The sequence below is a fragment of the Ranitomeya imitator genome, chromosome 4, assembly GCF_032444005.1.
Source record: "Ranitomeya imitator isolate aRanImi1 chromosome 4, aRanImi1.pri, whole genome shotgun sequence".
Classification (NCBI taxonomy): Eukaryota; Metazoa; Chordata; class Amphibia; order Anura; family Dendrobatidae; genus Ranitomeya; species Ranitomeya imitator.
The window spans coordinates 661,727,518-661,743,990 of NC_091285.1; the positions used below are offsets into that span (position 1 = coordinate 661,727,518).

Consider the following 16,473-nt stretch of genomic DNA (forward strand, 5'->3'; position numbering starts at 1 on the left):
GAAGCTACCTAGCGCCTGACAGTGCTATCCTGCACAGCTAGCACATGATACAGCGTCTGATTGCAGTGACCACCAGTGTGGCACCATGCGCTTTCCTGGCCCAAGTCCGGGTGGTAAGTGGCGTCCACCAGAGCGGCACTGCACGCACTCTTGTGCAGAAAATTATTAGTTCTATTAATCTCTGACACCCCAGTAGTGATGTCGAGCGCAAGAGATCTAGAGGATCTCTTTCCCTGAGTCTTGGGACAGAGATCTGTGACTCTTTGCTTGCGCTCTTTGTGCGGTACCGTGGCCCTGTGATGCAACAGGGTTCGCTTCCATAATACCGGGTGAAGCTAACCCGTGTGTGAATCCACATTATACCGCCATATAGTCCGCCATTACTCAGCAGCAGGTTCCATCTATGCACGGTGGACCCCGGGCTGCGAACGCACCTTATTCCATCCTTCTAATTACCATCAAATAATAGAACAAAGAAGTACTAAGCCATAAAATACCACAATTTTATTAGAAAAAAAGATTTAAAAATACATAAGAGCATATTTTCATAAACGGGATTTCTAGTACCTAGTGGGAATTACACTACACAGAAGAATACCACCATGGAAAAGCAAAATAATGCTGATGAGCCCTAACACTATGAACATAAAATAACGCCAAATAGTTTTTGTGCACCATGAAATCTTAAAAATATAGTAATGTCAAACAGTGACTACATAATATTAAAAATAGTATAATATGACTATATGGAGTAATCTCCAGGGAAGCAGCTCACTCAATATTAATCCTCCACATTTCTTTGTGTTTTCTTTTGACCTTCAGGAAGTAAAATGTTACATATAGTTCTCACCCATAACATACAGCTCCAATACACCTACATATAAATATTCCCAATAACCAGGATTCATACTTTTTCTTCTATTTTTACCATCTATTCAGTCTCCTGGGAGACTGTCAAAAATTGCCATGCTGACTATATTTCAAGTCATCATGGCGGGGTATTGGGAAAAGTTTTCAACTAGCAATAATCACGCCTCGGTTATACCTCATGGGCTATGATACTGCCACTGCGCAAAGCTGGAGATCGTCTATGAGGAGCTGCGGCCTCCGGATCTGGGGCTCTATCTACATTGTGGAGAGACAATGACGTCATGGGGGGTGTGTGAAAGCAAAGGATTCTGGGAGTGGATATGCTAATACATCCCTCCCCCATAAGTCGGTAAGGAAAGAAAAGCCCCCAGGCTGGGGGAGGGGAGAGGGTCTCCCCCATCTGACTGCTCTTCCTTCCTGGTAAGTATCACCACCTCCTACTATACAGACTGTGGGAACCTGTACTTATGTATTAGAGGACTGCATTACCAGGGACGTCCTGCTGGTGGCGCAAGAGCAGCTGAGAAGCGTTACTGTCATGCCGGGCCATATAATAACACCAAATAGTGACTGAATACCGCCATACAATGACACACAGACACAATGACTTTATCCGCCATCTGACTGCTCTTCCTTTCTGGTTACAGACTATCACCGCTCCCCGCTATACCTTCTGGAAGGGAACCTGCACTTATATATTACAAACGTGTCCAGCAATGCAGCGATCATCCGATAAGAGGTAATGTTTCACTTGGGATTATGACGCCATCAGGGACTTATAATGACTTGGGGATTTGGGTGGACGCTATACAGGGACTTATAATAAGCCGGTGGGTGGGGAAGGATGATATAAGGGACTTATTATGAGTTGGGGGCGGTGGAGGGCGCCATATGGGACTTAAAATAAATTCAATGGTGGGGGAAGATACTAACAGGGACTCATAATGAATTGGGGATGGGGGAGAGCGTTACCAAGGACATGTTGTGAAGTAGGGATAGAGGAGAACACGATACAGGGACTTGTAGTGACTTGGGGTTCAGGGAGGCTGTTATCAGGGGCTTATGATGAATTGGGGGTGGTGGCGGATGTCATAAGGGTCTTTTAATTAATTGGTGGATAAGGAAATATTACGGTATATCAGGGAATTATAATGAAATTAAATAAAACTAGTGATTAAATACCACCGTACCATGAACATATAATATCTAAATACTGCCAAACCATGAAAACATAGTAACACCAAGCACTGCCTGAATTCCAGCATACTATGTGTTACGTGTTGAGTTCCCGACACTGCACAGTGGGAATCTCGGACCATCTCCGCTGCGGTCTCCCATTCTCCTCCAGCTGCAGTGGAATCTGCTCAGCAGAGACGTCGGTCCCAGCGTCTGGTTAAAGCTGATACTGTGCAGCTGGTTACTGCTGTCCTTCCAGGCTCAGCTATTGTAACCAGTACTGATCAGCGGCGAGCTGGCGTCCCTGGGACTAACTCCTGTTTTTCTTCTTCTGAGCATGTCCAAGGGACGACCTCTTATTGGAGGTCGGGGGTCACATGCTCAGGTCCCATAGCAGCTCCTATTGGACCACTAGGAAGGTCGTGGAGAGCTTCCGCTATAAAAGGTTTGCATGGCCGTACGGCCCTGTGCCTGTGCCTGTGCCTGTGCCTGTGCCTGTGCCTGTGCCTGTGCCTGTGCCTGTGCCTGTGCCTGTGCCTGTGCCTGTGCCTGTGCCTGTGCCTGTGCCTGTGCCTGTGCCTGTGCCTGTGCCTGTGCCTGTGCCTGTGCCTGTGCCTGTGCCTGTGCCTCTCTCGATGGATGAAAGCTCTGAATCATTCCCATCCCTAGTGTTGTTGACTGTTTGCGATTGTTGGATGCTACCTAGCGCCTGACAGTACTATCCCGCACAGCTAGCACACGATACAGCGTCTGATTTCAGTGACCGCCAGTGCGGCGCTAATAGAGCGCTTTCCTGGCCCAAGTCCGGGTGGTAAGTGGCATCCACCAGAGCTGCACTGCATGCACACTTGCACAGAAAATTATTAGTTCTATTAATCTCTGACACCCCAGTAGCGATCTCGAGCGCAAGAGGTCCTCTTTCCCTGAGTCTTGGGACAGAGTTCTGTGACTCTTTGCTTGCGCTCTCTGGGCGGTACCACGGCCCTGTGACGCTTGCTTCATACCGGGTGAAGCTAACCCATATGTGTATCCTCATTATACCACCATATAGTCCGCCATTACTCAGCAGCAGGTTCCATCTATGCACGGTGGACCCCGGGCTGCGAACGCACCTTATTCCATCCTTCTAATTACCATCAAATAATAGAACAAAGAAGTACTAAGCCATAAAATACCACAATTTTATTAGAAAAAAAGATTTAAAAATACATAAGAGCATGTTTTCATAAACGTTATTTCTAGTACCTAGTGGGAATTACACTACACAGAAGAATACCACCATGGAAAAGCAAAATAATGCTGATGAGCCCTAACACTATGAACCTATAATAACGCCACATAGTTTTTGTGCACCATGAAAATATAGTAATGCCATACAATGACTACATAATAACAAAAATACTATAACATGACTATATGGAGTAATCTCCAGGGAAGCATCTCACTCAATATTAATCCTCCACATTTCTTTGTGTTTTCTTTTGACCTTCAGGAAGTAAAATGTTACATATAGTTCTCACCCATAACATACAGCTCCAATACACCTACATATAAATATTCCCAATAACCAGGATTCATACTTTTTCTTCTATTTTCACCACCTATTCAGTCTCCTGGGAGACTGTCAAAAATTGCCATGCTGACTATATTTCAAGTCATCATGGCGGGGTATTGGGAAAAGTTTTCAACTAGCAATAATCACGCCTCGGATAAACCTCATGGGCTATGATACTGCCACTGCGCAAAGCTGGAGATCATCTATGAGGAGCTGCGGCCTCCGGATCTGGGGCTCTGTCTACATTGTGGAGAGACAACGACGTCATGGGGGGGTGTGGAAGCAAAGGATTCTGGGAGTGGATATGCTAATACACCCCTCCACCATAAGTAAGGGAAGGAAAAAAAAGACCCCAGGCTGGGGGAGGGGAGAGGGTTTCCCCCATCTGACTGCTCTTCCTTCCTGGTAACACAGTGTCGGAACCTGCACTTATGCGGGGCCGGATTTAAGAGGTGGGTGGCCCGGGGCCCATTTTGGAGGGAGGCCCATTTTTCAAGGTGCTGCAATATGTAATGCAAAAGCAAAAAATGAAACGAACGCAAGTTTATTTACAAAAATCATTTGCGCAGAGTAATTCCAGTAAAATCATTCATTTTTTACAATCCGGGCACTTTCCTTGATTTTCGTGCTGCAAAGTCACTCGAGGCTGTGGTCGTGGATTTTAGCACAGCTTTTCATCCAGAACTTCCTGTTTCTTGTGCCTTGTGGCCTCTGGTGCAATACTTACCTCTCTTTGCTGTCCTCTATGCTGCTGTCTTGTGACCACTGACAGTGTAATCTTGCATCTGCATACAGGTATTTCTGGTATATTTGCCTTAGGGAGTGTTGCTTCATGGTTGGTTTTATCGGTGGTTATTGCCCATCAGTTCTATACCTTTCCGGGGTGTGTGTTTATGGTATTTTCTATATTTTAGGTCGTTTTTTCATTATGACTATGCATATTATCTTTGTATCTGTACTATATATATCATGACCTTTTTATTTTGGCAGTAGCACTGGGGATGTTGTTGTATACATGTATTTTTTAAGTGTTTTTATATTTTTGTATCAATAAAAGTTTTGCCTCTTTATATATAATTATATAGCGGTGTGCTCTCTTTTGGAGTGGTTCTCTCTATCCATTTTTGTGCAAAGTCACTAATGATGTCACTAAAGTCCAATTCACGCAGTATATCTGACCTTGTCAACCCTTGAAGTCCCGAAAGGGCGTTAAAGATTAAAATATGTACATATGTATGTATGTGTATTGTAGAAATTTGGGCTGTCTATATCAAAGACTGATGCTGGGCTCTATATGTGAGAGGCTTCTGCTGGGCTGTATATGTATGAGAGGCTTCTGGGCTGCATATGTATGAGAGGCTTCTGATGAGCTGTATATATATGAGGGGCTTCTGCTGGGCTGTATACGCATGAGAGGCTTCTGCTGGGCTGTATATGTATGAGAGGCTTGTGCTGGGCTGTATATATATGAGGGGTTCTGCTGGGCTATATATATGAAGGACTTCTACTGAGCTGTATATATATATGAGGGGCTTCTGCTGGGCTGTATATATATATATATATATATGAGGAGTTTCTGCCGGGCTGTATATATATATATATATATATACCGTATATACTCGAGTATAAGCCGACCCGAGTATAAGCCGACCCCCCTAATTTTGCCACAAAAAACTGGGAAAACTTATTGACTCGAGTATAAGCCTAGGGTGGAAATGCAGCATTTACCGGTGAATTTCAAAAATAAAAATAGATCATTATTTCCCCATAGCTGTGCCATATAGTGCTCTGCACCGTTCATATTTCCCCATAGGTGTGAACCATATAGTGCTCTGCACCGTTCATTGTGCCCCCTAGCTGTGCCATATACGGTGCTCTGCACCGTTCACTGTGCCCCATAGCTGTGCTGTGCCATATACGGTGCTCTGCACCGTTCACTGTGCCCCATACATAGCTGTGCTGTGCCATATACGGTGCTCTGCACCGTTCACTGTGCCCCATAGCTGTGCTGTGCCATATACGGTGCTCTGCACCGTTCACTGTGCCCCATAGCTGTGCTGTGCCATATACGGTGCTCTGCACCGTTCACTGTGCCCCATACATAGCTGTGCTGTGCCATATACGGTGCTCTGCACCGTTCACTGTGCCCCATAGCTGTGCTGTGCCATATACGGTGCTCTGCACCGTTCACTGTGCCCCATAGCTGTGCTGTGCCATATACGGTGCTCTGCACCGTTCACTGTGCCCCATAGCTGTGCTGTGCCATATACGGTGCTCTGCACCGTTCACTGTGCCCCATAGCTGTGCTGTGCCATATACGGTGCTCTGCACCGTTCACTGTGCCCCATAGCTGTGCTGTGCCATATACGGTGCTCTGCACCGTTCACTGTGCCCCATAGCTGTGCTGTGCCATATACGGTGCTCTGCACCGTTCACTGTGCCCCATAGATGCTCCACATAAATTTGTGCCGCCGCTGCCGCAATAAAGAAAAAAAAACACATACTCACCTCCCTTGATTGCAGCTCCCAGCGTCTCGTTCCGGCGCCTCCATCTTCCCGGCGTCTCTGCTCTGACTGATCAGGCAGAGGGCGCCGCGCACACTATATGCGTCATCGCGCCCTCTGCCTGAACAGTCAGAGAGCAGAGACGCCGGGAAGATGGAGGCGCCGGCCGGGAAGATGGATCGGCGCCCGGCGGCTGGAACGTGGACAGGTGAATATGCTATACTCACCTAGTCCTGGCGATCCTCGCGCTGTCCCCTCCTGTCTTCGGTGCCGCAGCTTCTTTCTCTATCAGCGGTCACCGGCACCGCTGATTAGAGAAATGAATAAGCGGCTCCGCCCCTATGGGAGGTGGAGCCGCTTATTCATTTCTGTAATGAGCGGTCCCACGTGACCGCTGAAGAGAGGAAGAAACTGCAGCGCCGAAGCCCGTGGGACGGCAGGGACAGCGCGAGGATCGCTGGGACTAGGTAAGTATACCCCAGCGCCCTCAGCCCCTCACCTGCCGACCCCACCGCTACCGTGACTCGAGTATAAGCCGAGGGGGGCACTTTCAGCCCAAAAATTTGGGCTGAAAATCTCGGCTTATACTCGAGTATATACGGTATATATATATATATATATATATATGAGGGGCTGCTGCCGGACTATATATATCAGAGGCAGTTTACCTGTATATATCAGAGGCTGTTGCTGTGCTGGGCTGTATATGTATGAGAGGCTTCTGCTGGGCTGTATATATATGAGGGGCTTCTTCTGAGCTGTATATATATATGAGGGGCTGCTGCTGGGCTGTATATATTAGAAGCTGCTGTTGGGCTGTATATATATGAGGGGCTGCTGCCGGGCTGTATATATTAGAGGCTGTTGCGGTGCTGGCTGTATATAGAATAGAGGCTGAGGGGCTGTATAAAGTGTATATGAATCTCCCCCAGACACAGGGCCACAGGTCACTCGGTACTGGTCCTTCTTCTCGGTTCTGGGGTTGTCACGGTGGCTGGACCCGGTCGTGACCCTGCTAAGGGGCGTCCAATAAAGGTGGTAGTACAGTCTGTCAGAGGTTCGTGACGCCACCTGTGGTGTTCGGTCAGGATGACCGCCGCTGCTGTGGGGTCCGCTGGGGTGATGGAATGGCAGCTGGATGGTATACCTTCCCACAGGTGAAGTATATCCCCAGGGCTTCCCAGTAAGGTGGATGGTGATGGTGTGAGGTGCAGGCAATAACGAGGACACAAGGTTGCAGTCTCTTTACCTCTTTACTGAAGGCTTCAAGATCCTCAATCCAGAGCACGTTCAACCGGGCTATCAGAGACCGGCCGGTCCGATGGGCACATCCAGAGTTTCCCTCGCAGATGGAAATCGTTGCCTACCACTAGCGCCTGTGTGTTGTAGTCCTACCCTGCTGAGCATTCGGAATAGTCCTCACAACTGCTGTTCTCGTTCGATCGTTCTCTACAGCTTTCTTGACCGCGTATCGCCAAAACAGGGTCTTTCCCGTACTCAATCTTCCTGACCCCCACCCCATCCCCAGGGGGCCATTCTCCCCTTCTCCTGTAAATTTAAATTAAACACCAACACGTAAATTTCTTTGGATAATTTTGGCCACAGCGGCCATTTTATTAAACAAACAATAACATAAATAACAACATATATACCATATGTAAAAACCTGGAGGGGAGGGTTCTTGGGGGTAAGAAATCTGGCTCAAAAATAGGCATAAAGCCACCACCAACTTTAAAACCAAACACTTCTTTACCCTCAGCCGTGACCACCAGCTCAAGGGCACCATGTAACCCATTTCGGGCAAACCAAAACCCCAAAGCTCCCGAGGTAAATTCCCCGTCCAGAGCCCGTAAACAAAAGCCAGATCAACCCCGTAAAAACGTCATCACCACCTCCAAGAACCCCACCCCCCGCCAAAACTGCCACTGTGACAATGATAACGAAAACTCCCCTCTGGCAATAACTGATTAAAAAACCGAGATGAGAAAAAACCCAACTCCCCGGCTACCCCTCCATCAAACTGTTCACTTAAACTAATCCACAATAAAGGGAGGGAGGGTGGGCTTCTCTCCTGATGATTCACCTCACAAGTGATCCTTCCCGCACTTCTCCAGCCCCTGCCTCCTTTCCCCACTAGGTCCACCCCTTATTCAAAAATTTCCACCAATCACCTATAAGATCCCTTTTTTTATTCAAAACTCTAAAACTCCCTTCTTGGCAACGCAGTCATGTGGGGGCTTTCATCCAGCTGCGCCCATTACAGCCCCCCTTCTTGACCGCGTATCGCCAAAACAGGGTCTTTCCCGTACTCAATCTTCCTGACCCCCACCCCATCCCCAGGGGGCCATTCTCCCCTTCTCCTGTAAATTTAAATTAAACACCAACACGTAAATTTCTTTGGATAATTTTGGCCACAGCGGCCATTTTATTAAACAAACAATAACATAAATAACAACATATATACCATATGTAAAAACCTGGAGGGGAGGGTTCTTGGGGGTAAGAAATCTGGCTCAAAAATAGGCATAAAGCCACCACCAACTTTAAAACCAAACACTTCTTTACCCTCAGCCGTGACCACCAGCTCAAGGGCACCATGTAACCCATTTCGGGCAAACCAAAACCCCAAAGCTCCCGAGGTAAATTCCCCGTCCAGAGCCCGTAAACAAAAGCCAGATCAACCCCGTAAAAACGTCATCACCACCTCCAAGAACCCCACCCCCCGCCACACACGAACAGCCCTGACCACCTCAGGCTCGTGAGTGCCCCACCGCCACCAAAGCTCTCTCGACTCCTTCCTGTAGCCCGAGTGCCCATAAATCCATACCAACATCATTAAGATGCACTCCATCATCCCTCCAATAATTGCCAATCCCATCCTCCAGCTCCAAATGTCTAACGGCAATACCCCCGTTCCGAGACACAAATCCTGCCACCGCCCTATTCAGCTTCACCCGGGCTCTATTGATCCCTCTATGGGACCGTACATCACGCCACTTCCGCCTTGGTACAATGTCCGACCACACCGTCACAACACCCGGGAAAGATACCCACAACCGTAAAAAATCAAAACGAATGTCTCTGATCAACTCCCTCACTGGCCTAACTCCCAAATCATTTCCTCCAAGGTGAACCACCAAAATGTCCGGGGGTCGATCCAATCTAACGGCGTTGGCAACTGCCGGCAACAAACTCCGCCATAACATACCCCGGAATCCCAACCATCTAATAACCACCGAATCCCTTACAAAGCCTAATTGCCTACCATTTCGCCTGACATCCGCACGAAGCGCACCCCAATGAACAAATGAATGTCCGATAATCCATGCCAGGAGGGAGGTTCGACCTGAAAAAACACAACAATGATTAACACCATAACAAGGCTCTCTCCCCCACAGACCTAATTCCTAATATAAGACAGATATCGATCCGAACTCCATCTGCCTATTCTTTTGATAACATCAACGCCTAGGCCCAGACCATCCGCCTCGGACGCAGCACCAATTCGAAATGAATGCGACCCGAAATTCTTCGGGTCAACACCCAACGATCCCAAACCCCTCTTCAACAGCGCCGTAAATTGGTAGCGCGACAAAAATTCCCCGTTCTGATGTCGTAACAAAGGGCCTGCCCTCAGTGCCGACAGACGCCAATAAGATTCCAAACAGTGCTGCGGGCACATCCCGCTACCGTCAACTCTCCCCAGCACCACTCGCCTACCCCTACCAAGCTGATCAGTCTTAGAACGCCTGATCCAAAATACAATACCTCCTGCCCAAAAGTCAACATCTTCCGCTAACAGACCACCCACCTTATTTTTATTTGGGGACACCAGCTCCCCCAGGCGCAAAGCGCCAAAGAACGCTAAAGAGAAGGCTAACCTAAACAATACAACCTCAAACTGCGAACTACAAATACCGCCCAAAGCCTCCCCAAGCCGTTCCAGCATACCAAAAGAAATCGGCCTACGCTTATCAAAAGACACATTGCCCTTCCGAAAACCCTTCAAAGCCTGCCTTATCAAAAAATCTTTTGTCAGATCAGCTGAACCTTGCAACCGAAAACCAAAGGCCAGACCCGCAACAACTTTGTTTAACCTCGAAACGGACCATCCCCATTCGGCCGCCTTACCCATCAAAGCCAGCAGAGCCATAATCTTATCGCCGTCGGATTCCACTGGGCCGCATTGGACCAACCAACCTTCCCACATCTCCCACGCCGCTGCATAATCCGACCATGTCCTGCTCGACAGTGAGGCCTGTATCAAGCGACCTCCCCTTCCGCAACAATCTGCCACAGATGCGAAGGACATCCCGCTCCTGTAGGTTCCGAATCTGGCGCCAGTTCCCGGAATCGGTCCCACTGAAAACGAGATAAAGCATCAGCTATATTGTTTTGGACACCTGGTACATGCACCGCCGAAATCCACGAATTCAATTCCAAACACCTCAACACCAATTCCCTAACCAACCTAATCACGGGGGGAGAAGAGGAAGATAAACTGTTGATAACTGACACGACACTCAAGTTATCACAATGGAATCGTACCCGACGATCCTTAAAATTCTCGCCCCAAATAAACGCTGCCACTACAATTGGGAACAACTCCAACAATGCCAAATTTTTGGTTAGCCCGTTTTGCCGCCATTCTTCCGGCCACACTCCGACACTCCATTTGCCTGCACAGTAGGCGCCATAACCGGCTCCCCCTGCTGCGTCCGTATAAATTTCACAATCAAAGGCGTTCAAATCCTCCTGCTGAATCAATGATCTGCCATTATAATTTTCCAAGAAACGCTGCCAAACCAACAGATCGTCCTTGTGCTCCCGGCTCAAACGTATGAAATGATGAGCTGCACGGACTCCCGCCGTAGCTCTGGACAACCTTCGGCAAAAAATCCGGCCCATAGGCATGATCCGGCACGCAAAATTTAAGCGCCCTAGCAACGACTGTAACTCCTTCAACGTCACTTTCCTCAATTTTCCGATTCTGGACACCTCCTGCTTCAGCAACAACAATTTGTCGTCGGGCAACCTGCATTCCATCTTTCTAGAATCGATAAGAATCCCGAGAAAACTTAAGACCGTACAGGGACCCTCTGTTTTCTCCTGCGCCAAAGGGACCCCGAAATGCCCGGACACCCATTCCATGGTGGCCAATAAATTACCGCAAACCGCAGAGTCCGGGGGGCCCACAAACATGAAGTCATCCAAATAATGAATGACCGAAGCAACATCAGAAACGTCTCTAACAACCCATTCCAAAAAAGTACTGAAAGTTTCAAACAACGAGCAAGAAATGGAACAGCCCATCGGCAAACACCTGTCTAAATAAAATTCTCCATTCCAAAAACAACCTAGTAACGGAATGCTCTCCGGATGTACCGGCAGAAGCCGAAAGGCAGACTCGATGTCTGTCTTCGCCATCAAGGCCCCCGCTCCGTACATACGAACCCATTGCACTGCCGCATCGAACGACGTGTATACAACCGAGCATAATTCCTCCGCAATGCCATCGTTAACAGAACAACCTTTTGGGTACGATAGGTGCTGGATTAAACGAAACTTATTTGGCTCCTTCTTGGGCACCACCCCCAATGGAGAAACGATCACCCCTTCCATAGGCAGCGAACTAAACGGGCCCGCCATTCTTCCTAACTCCACCTCTTTTGCTAACTTACTCGAAACAACATCCGCATGTAAACTTGCTGACCTCAGATTTTTTGTAGAAAAGGGGACCGTATGATTCGGGTGAGGAATCCTAAAACCTTCAGCAAAACCGTCCCTAATCACCACCGCCTTCAACCGGTCCGGATATCTACTTAGATAAGGGGCCATCTTTTGAAGCCTCACCGGCGTCACCCCCATGACCGCTACCCCCTGCTGGCTTGCCCCTTGCTTTTCTGAAACATTTTGAAGCCCCGTGTGAAGCTCCGCTACAATGGGAACACACGTGCTTAAACCTGCAGGTATTGCCATACTTGCACTGGCCGTCATTGAACTGCCAGCACGTTCCCGTTTTTTCCTTCGCCCCTTGATACCCCTGTCCTCCTCCTCCCCCTTGTCCTGATTGCTGACTACTACTCCCCGCGCCCCCTTGAAAGGACTGCCCGTACCTCACAGGGGCCATCACCTTCAGCCACAATCCAATGTCCTTATGCTCCCATTTTATCTCAGGCCTAACCGCCTTCCGCTGCCTGAATTGTTCATCGTAACGCTGCCAAGCCTGGCCCCCATACGTACGATGTGCCTCACCAATAGAATCAAAGTAACAGAAAAGACCCGAGCAATTTTCCGGGAATTTTTCTCCTATCACACTGGCCAAGATAGCAAAAGCCTGTTGCCAATTAACAAACGTTTGCGGAATCAGGCGCCAACGCCTTTTTTCCTCCTCTTCCTTTTTGCTATCATCTTTTTTCCCTTTGTCCAGATTAAATTTTTCCAAAGGGAGGAGGGAGAAAATCTCAACAAATTCATCCTTCCAGATCTTCTCCTTCACCTCCTTCTTTAAATGGGCACCGAGGGGACCCTCAAAGCACACAAAGACCTCCCCTTTTGCCCGATCATCCAACTTTATCTCATCCTTCTTACCCGTCTCCGTTTGAACCGACACTGACACCCCAGCTGCCTGGGCCGACGCGGCCGCCCCAGACCTCACTAATTCACCGGAGCCCCCTCCCCCGGCTGTACTAACAGGATCCACCAACCAAGCCCCAGCAGGTGACCCTCCCATATTACTTGCTGGCCCCGCGTCCAATCGCCTCAAAATATGCGACATACCTGCCAAAAGCTCTCTAACGCCAGGAAGCCCAGAACCAGCGTCCCCTACCCCCTCCACTAACCCCACCGTACCCGGCACCGAAATAGGAATAGACATGTACTCACGAGGCTGCGCAGGTGCTGTGTCCCCACCAGCCGTGTCTCCGGAATCCCGCTGTTCGCCATCTTCTGGATGTTCGCTCTCAGATCCGGGGTCGTCGCTGCCGCTGAATTGCCCCAGGCCCGCGCCCCTGGCCTCCACGTCACCAGGGGGGACCGAGACTGGCGATACACTCCTGTCGCTGGACCTCCTGGCGGATCTTGACCTGACGGCTGTTTGCAATCCACCTCGGCCTCCTGGCCTACTTGCCCGACCGGCACCTGCCCCACGACCAACGCGTCCCGGGCCCAGCTGAACCACCGATGCCAGCCTGCCCGTCGCCCTACTCTGTCGTCTCGTGCCGCTGCCAGGCCCACCTAGGGGAGGTGAGCCCGCCGCTGTCACCGCTGCTCCATAGCTCCCCCTCACTGCTGCCGTCGCTGGACTCCTGGCTCCTCCTGTTGTCGCCACCGCTGACTGTGCTGTAAGTCTGCTGTTCCTGGCGCCGCTGGGGGGCGCCGCACTTCCCCTCGATCCCGGACTAGGCCGCACTACCTGTGCGGCCCTCACCGCTGACGTCGCTGTGCTCCCTTCTCCTCCTGACTCTGCCGCCGCTGCCCGCGCTGTGCTCCGGCTGCTTCTGGCACCGCTAGAGGGCGCCGCACCGCCGCTCGCTCCCGGACTAGGCCGCACTTCCGTTGCGGCCCTGGCTTCCGCTGCGGCCCTGGCATCGGGCCGTGCCTGGCTGGTCGCCGCTCCACGTCGCCGCCTCGCGCCGGCAGAGCCGCCGGGTGGATTCCTGCCGGAGGGGGGGACGGGCAGGATGGTCGCGCCGCGTCCCGCAGCCCCCGCAGGGTCCCCGGAGGGGCTCCGCGGCCTGCGCCTGCCGCGCGGTGACATGTCGGGGGACAATCTTTCTGGGGGCCGGGTTCTCCTGGTCCTGCTGCCACGGCTCCCGCAGTCGCCCAGCAGCCTGGTGAGCTGCTCTTCCAGCCATCCATCGCTCCTGGACCTGGATTCCCTGCGCAGCTGCTCCACGAGGCTGTCTATGGAGGCCATGGTGAGTAGCTGCACACTTCTTCTCTCCTGATGATTCACCTCACAAGTGATCCTTCCCGCACTTCTCCAGCCCCTGCCTCCTTTCCCCACTAGGTCCACCCCTTATTCAAAAATTTCCACCAATCACCTATAAGATCCCTTTTTTTATTCAAAACTCTAAAACTCCCTTCTTGGCAACGCAGTCATATGGGGGCTTTCATCCAGCTGCGCCCATTACAGCCCCCCTTCTTTCTCTCTCTCGTTCTTTGGTTCCAGATGTTACTAGTTTCTCGTCCCCCAGATATGTTATGGCTAGGACGCCACCCGTTTGACGGGAAGGCTCGGAGCTCTTCCGGGACCCTAGAGATGCCCCTCTCCCAATGTTGCCCCCTATGTCTTCGTAGGTGTAGTAGGTAGACAGCCAACCTATGATTAACTGTCCAGCGGAATTTGAAGTCAGTTACTCCTACGGTGATCGGCCACCGGCTACACGCCTCAGTAAGATGTTGCCTCTGTCTCTCGGCACGACTCTTACTGGCTCTCCTTTGTGCTGATCTCGTTTACACTGTTCCACAATATTCTTCCCTTCATGTCTCTCTCCTGGATACCGCCGCAAGGTGTGCAGGCGCGGTTCCATTACGTTCTGTTCTGTTCGCTAGGCACCTGCCAGGTTCCCACGCCTGACAGGCACCTGAATCTTCTCCCTGCAACACCCCCTGCCACGGGATGTTGCCTGGTTCCAACCCAGTCAGCTTCTGACTAACTTCCTCCCCAGCCCCTAGTTTTACCAGTGTGAGGAGTGGCCCAATAAATAAAGCCTTTTTCTCCCCCTAGTGGCCGGAGTGTGAAGTGTAATGTGTGCTGGTGATACCTGGTCAGGAGAATTCCTTCAGTGCCATCAGACGTACCATCACTCCCCTTAGTGGCAGAGTGCCATACTGCAACGACCAGGTCTCTGGGGCGCTGCATATACACAGCACTATACTGTAAACAGGTCCACACTATATACATACAGTATACACAGACACACTGTAATGCAGGATATAGTGTGGACCTGTATATACAGTATGGTACTGTGTAGGACAGGAGCTGCAAGAAAGATAGACAGACAGACAGACAGACACACACACAGACAGAGATCATACTCACCCACCGTGACACTGTGAAGACTGAACCACTTCATTTCCGGATCTTCAGTGACTGAAGATCCAGAGTGAAGTCCTGCCGCGCTTCGCGGTGGAGAATCCTCTTCTCGCGCCGACATCGTGCCTTCGGCTCCTTCCTTGTAGGTAGCTGAACAAACTCTCATCTGATCTAATCTGAGGGAGCGATCATATAGCTGAATAGGTAGCGCCTAGAAGCTTGTTGGGATCGGAGAAGGCTGCCGCATGCCATAAGCTAAGCATTAGGTACAGGGAGGGTACTAAGGAAGGCTGGGTAGACTAGCCAGGTGAGTGGATACTGACGCAGGTCAGGTGCCATGACTCTGCCGCTCTGCGCCAGTCACTGAGATGTAGGACCGTAGCCAGGTCCCTACACTTTCAATAGTTTCTCTTTTGTTAAATGTTCCTTATCATTAGAAACCGTTCACAGCAAAGAGACATGTATTTTACATGTTTTGAGATATTTATCCCTATATTGGTGGGAGGCCCCCTCTTGGTGGGTGGCCCAGAGCCCGGGCCCCTTGGGCCCACCCCTAAGTCCGGGCCTGCACTTATGTATTAGAGGACTGCAATACCAGGGACATCCTGCCGGTGGCGTAAGATCAGCTGAGAAGCATTACTGTCATGCCGGGACCATACAATAACACTAAATAGTGACTGACTACTAAGGCCATGTGCAGACGTAGAATGGTCCACTGCGGATTTCTCCGCAGTGGATTTGATAAATCCACAGGCCAAAAACACTGCATTTTTTCCAGTGGATTTACAGCAGTTTTTGTGCAGATTCCACTGCGGTTTTCTATTATGGAGCAGGTGTAAAACCGCTGCGGATTCCGCAGGAAGAATTGACATGCTGTGGAATGTAAATTGCTGCGTTTCCGCCGTTTTTTTCCGCAGCATGGGCACAGCGTATTCGGTTTCCTATAGGTTTACATTGTACTGTAAACTCATGGGAAACTGCTGCGTGTGCACAGAGCCTCAAAAAGACAAATATTGACTCAATACCTCCATACAGCATTCAATGACTGAATACCGCCATACCGTGACCACACAATAACACCGAATAGTGACTGAAAACAGCCAGACCATGACCGTATAATAACAGCAAATAGTGACTGAATACCGCCATACAATGACACACAGACACAATGACTTTCTCCTGCAGTTAGGCTTCTTTCACACTTCCGTTTTTACAATCTGCACAGGATCCGTCAAAATGTTGAAATGACGGATCCTGTGCAGATTGTCAAAAACGGGTGCACTGGGCCCGTTTTTCTGACGGACTAGTCGAGGCTATGTGCACCTGT

General features: G+C 50.0%; 2 non-coding genes across 2 annotated transcripts; both read right to left on the minus strand.

Annotated features, from left to right (window-relative positions):
• Nucleotides 1–939: 939 nt before the first annotated feature.
• On the minus strand, nt 940–1,079 carry LOC138678128 (U4 spliceosomal RNA). The gene has a single exon (XR_011321504.1). It is a non-coding gene; the product is annotated as a U4 spliceosomal RNA (small nuclear RNA).
• A 2,576-nt stretch (nt 1,080–3,655) lies between these two features.
• LOC138678140 (U4 spliceosomal RNA) lies at nt 3,656–3,795 on the minus strand. The gene has a single exon (XR_011321515.1). It is a non-coding gene; the product is annotated as a U4 spliceosomal RNA (small nuclear RNA).
• Between the last annotated feature and the right edge of the window lie 12,678 nt (nt 3,796–16,473).